A 5,083-nucleotide genomic window follows, 5' to 3' on the forward strand; every position below is an offset into this window, starting at 1 on the left:
ACTTCCCTGAAGCCACTGGGCATTGCTACCTGAATCCTACCTCTGCTGATACTTAATACAAAATTTCCCCCAAGAGTAACCAGCTGCTACTCTTGACAATGTGAGTCAGGGGATGAAATTCTAAGTTTCTAATTGGTTATCTGAACCCATTTTTTCCCACCTTTGCCAGGATGCTGTGCCCCTGAGAGACTGCCCTATGCATGGTATCATCTCACCTGCCTGTAATTCTCTGCCTTCTAGTAGGGTTCAGCCAGCCCTCCGAATCAAGAGCTACAATAGAAGGGTGGGTTAGTCAGGGTATGCATTCCCCTCCCTCCATGTCTGGGTTTTTCCTTGGCAGGAGTTGTGTTCCTCTGTGCAGGTCATCACTCCTTCCTGTGACCTCACACAGCACTGGCCTCACCAGCTCCATGAACAGCTCATATCACTTGTCGATTAAGGTCTAAAGGTATGAAAGGCCACAGTTGCTGACTTGAAGATCTTCTTATTTAAGCATACCATCTGTTAGATACCTACCATGACAACTCAGGGAGCTGCAAACTAAAGCGGCTCCCAAAGCAAAGTTCAAAGGGCAACCAACATTCAACCATGTGAGAGATAACGTCCTAATTAATGATCTACCCAGGAGAGAGAATTCTAATAGAAGATTCACAACCAGGTGAGAACACGGGAATCCAAATAAACAAACTGGGTCATAAAATCAAAGCCTCTATTTTTTCTAAGTGGCCTGAATGACTTGATAGAGGAGGGTACAGGAACATGTTAACCTCTGTAATTCCCAGGTACAACTCTCCTTCTCCAAGAGATCACTGTTAAATACAAATTCCTCCAGGAAGACTTGTAGCCAAGTACTGTAACCCTGGAGCCCAGAATCACCAGACCCAAAACAAGAAACCAGAGCTGAAAACTGACATTTCCAGATAAACTTTTAGTACATTTACTCATTTCCTCCCCTCCCAAACCTCTTAGGTCTCATGCAGCCCAGGCTATGTAGCTGAGAATGATCTTGAACTCCTGATCCACTTGCCTCCAACTCCTAAAGGGCTAGAACACAGGAATCCTATTCTCGGCCTTCTCTTTTCCTGAGAGAAAAGTCTACGCCCTGCTGGCATCTCAGTACAAATATTGAAGCACCAGGAGTGCACGCCATCTTCATGAGGCAGAGGCTCCTTCATCCTACCCTCGTGACCTTGATGTAGTCCTCTCTTCTACTTGGCTGATGAAACTGTGCTTTCAGAGTTGAGTCATCCCAGCAAATTAGTCTGAAGGGAGTTACAGAAATTCTTGCCCTAAAACCAAGCTAAGCATGGGTGGCATGATGATGCCAGGATTTGCAGCTGGTGTATGAAGTGGGAGCACCTCATGTGATGGCTCCCCTTACCTGTGCGGTCTCTAGTTAGTGCAGGCAGGTAGGGTCAGACTTTAATCAAACTCTGAGACACAGCAGCTGGTGCTGGTGTGCTGGTGTGAGGATGTAACAATAAAGAAAAGGTGTGAGGCAGGGAGGCAGGACAAGGGGATCCTGTGACAGTGACAGTAGACATTGTCAAAGACTTTTGTGTTTCATCTTGAAGACCAGGACTCCCTGAGGAAGGGGGGCTAAGGCACAGTAAGAGCTGCACTTAAAAGTGTGATCTTCTGAGCTGGCAGCAGCTGGAGCAGGGGGAAGACACTGAGCTTCTCATACTGGGAGTTTGGCTTGAGGAGGGGAAGCCCACATGCCAGCCTACTATAAGAGAAGCACTGTGGCGAGCCTGGAGGATAGAGTTTCCTGGTCAGGACTCCTCTGGGACTCTGGTGTGACCAAGGAAAGGTATAGCGGAGCTCACTGTTACCTTGAGCACATCCTATTGTTTCTCTTGGAAAATCTACCACACAACCAATGTCAAGAATGAGTTGCAGCAAAGGCCTGCCCACTGTCTTGAGGTGTGGGCAGTTAGGTACCATCACAAAGAGCAAGTAAGTGGTGGAGAGATGGAAGAGACCGAGAAGCGGATTGGCTTTGTGCTATATGAAGAGAAGCAGAACTGGAGACGCAATGGCAGTGAGGAACAGCCTGCTGTAGGCCTCTGCTGCAGGCCTCTGCTGCCACCTGAGACCATGCTGATCTCCTGGGTCCACGGCCCTATTGCAGCCTGGATCTGTGTTACCACCAAAGGCCATGCGGATGGCTGTGGTCTAGCCTGCCACCTGAAGCCATGTTGACATATGAGGGCCATGATGAGCTGGACCCACCCCTTGACTGGGCAGTGCAGGAGAGCTAGTGAGGGGCTCTAATTACAGAATCCCACATGGCTAGGCTCCCATCTGGCTAGGCTCCTTAGCTAACCTGACTCCATGACAGGCTTCATTTGAACTCAGCCTGAACCAGGCATGAGTTTCTGTTTCTGTGACAGTTCCTGGAAAGTCCCTGGAAAAACCCCTAACCAAGGGCAACCAATTAGTCTGAACTTCAACATATGGCCTGACTGCGGGCAGCCAATCAGCTCAAGCTTGACAATGGCTCAATCCCTGCCCTGGAAATTCCCTAGGCACATCCAATCATGGGTACCCCCGCCCAGCTGCCCCTTAGATCGTCACTAACCAATCAATGTCAAGGTTACCTCACCACACTAGGAAATCCCTAACTGCCTTTAAACTGAGCCTGTGTGCCTGCTTCTGGGACACCATGTTTCAAATGTGGTGGCCCCTGCATGCTGGAAGTTTCTGCAGGATAAATGCTCTTTGCTTTTGCTTACTGAGTCTGGGGTCTTTCTTCAAAGATTCTCAGGCCCTAACAGTGGCCCAGGTGGCACAGGTCAAGGGAAAGCTGGCCTCGGTGCATGGACATGGGAGAGCTGGCAGGCTGACCAACTCAGCTACCACCAGTGCTAAAATCCAGGGCTTTGAGTTAGCCCACCCCAACATCTACCCCGTCAATGAGCTGCTGGATGAGAAGGGCCAGGCCTTTGAAACCAAAGCCACAGGATCTCCATAACTTAGGGCAACAGCAGAATACACAAGAGAAGTCTGAGTAAGGGTCCAGGATAGCAGAAGCCAGACGCCTTGAACCAGACCAACGATTCATTAAATGAACGTTTATAAGTAAAGCTGTTTGGGCAAAAACTGTTTGGGTATACTGCGTGACACACCATGGCTTCTAATGCCACTATGATGAGTAAGTATGTGATGGAGAGGTAGAAACGGCAGAGGAGTGGAACAGTGCATGAGCAGCAGAACTAGAGACACACAGCTGTGATGAGTGTGAGAGATGGCTTCAAATGACAGCGTGGATCATTGGCCAGAGGAGTCAGCAACGGTTGTTATTTTTTTAAGTTTTTTTAAATTTTGGAGCAGGAGGTTAAAGGTTGGAGAGTGAATATGGAAGGACTGGGAAATCAGTGGGATTGCATGATGTGTAATTAAAAAAAAAAAAGTTGAAAGAAAAAAATGAGTTGTGGGAGCCTGTAGGCAGTTCACAGCTGCCTGTAACTCCAGTCCAGCTGATCAGATGCCCTCTTCTGCCTCTGTGGGCATCTTGTACTCAAATGCAAATATCCACACATACACATAATTAAAAATATATCTTTAACAATGAAAAAAAAAGGGTGAGTTATGGAGAACTCAAGATGAGACTGCGGTCTATTTGGGGTTGGGGATGTCCACTGAGAGATGAGGAATAGTCAAGATGTGCCAAGAAGAAAGGGCAGAGCTGTCAACACCAGGCCAGGCAAGGAACTATAAAGACTAAGTCAGTGTTGGCTTCTACCTCATGCTATTCGGACATATCAGCTTAAGAGTGATGTGTGCTAAATGTGTAGGCTCTTAAATTATAAGATTTTTGAGAAAACAAGACCGTCACTGTGAACGTGGTGCAGAAACACAGTACTCAAGATGAAAAATCAGTTAAAAAAAGAAAAAGATTGCTTTTTATTTAAAAACTTTAGCTCATTAAAAGACACTATTAAGGCTGGGTATTGGAGCGATTGCTTGTAATCCCAGAACTCACAGCACTAAGGCAGGAGGTCTGGCACTAGCCGAACACCAGCCTGGGCAATACTGTCAGTGTTGGAACCTGCTGGGGCTATAGAGCACACCTGTTTCAGCCTACACTGTCATATATTCTAACAGCTGTCCCGTGCAATGAGTCATTGTCCATGTTCAAGGTGATAAAACTCATGCCTAAAGGAATGGTCCACCATACACCACAGCTGTTCACAGCACATTTGCTAGGCCTGGGGAGACTCCCATGGTCTTCACAGGCTCTGTGCCTTCAGCAGCAGCCCAGGCAATCACATGCGCTCAGATCATAGTACCCTTGCTTCCCAAACACCTCAAAATCAGCACTCCTTCCTGCCCTTGTACAACCAGCTTCCCTCACCCCCGGGTGCTTGCCTTCCCTTTCCAGCTTTTAGGTAACCCTGTCTAGGAAGAATGCCCCTAGCCTACCTGCCTTCATGAGCTTCTCCCAACTTTTTAAGCTATTGCTTATCTTCAGGGTGGTTACCCAACTTGAGATTTTGTCTTTTCCCACTCCAGAACATTAGTTAGGATTGGGCATGTCATATTTAAAGACAAATTCCCAGTGGAATTTCCAGCTAACAAGCTTTTTTTAAACACAAGTCTGCACAGCCAATGGCTTTCTTGCTTCTTGTGGTGAATGTCCAAACCTCAAGGTAGGACGGGGCTCTGGAAGGAGAGGAGGTGGCCCTGTGCCCAGCCAGGGTGAAGCACTTTAATAAGCACTTTCCATTTCCTAAGTGCTGTAGCTTCCAGTCTACAACAATGGTGGAGGCGGTGATGGGAGAGGTTCTGAGGAAGACAAATTACATTCCTACATGCCAGGGACTTTATACATTTACCTCCTACTCCCTGGAGAACTGGACGTGAAGACTTACATATACCTATGAGCTAACTATGAGTCAAAGGCCTAAGGTCTATGTCTAGAATAGACAAGCGTCGTACAGAGTTGGTACAGTCTCATTCAGCTAAAAGTTTGGGATGTTCTCCACAGAGCATTTGTTTGCACACACACCCTTCTATCTCCCCAGCCCATCACCTCCCACTACCATCACCAAAACAAAGAAAAGTCTCCACAAGCATG

Source organism: Meriones unguiculatus, chromosome 5 (genome assembly GCF_030254825.1).
Source record: "Meriones unguiculatus strain TT.TT164.6M chromosome 5, Bangor_MerUng_6.1, whole genome shotgun sequence".
Lineage (NCBI taxonomy): Eukaryota > Metazoa > Chordata > Mammalia > Rodentia > Muridae > Meriones > Meriones unguiculatus.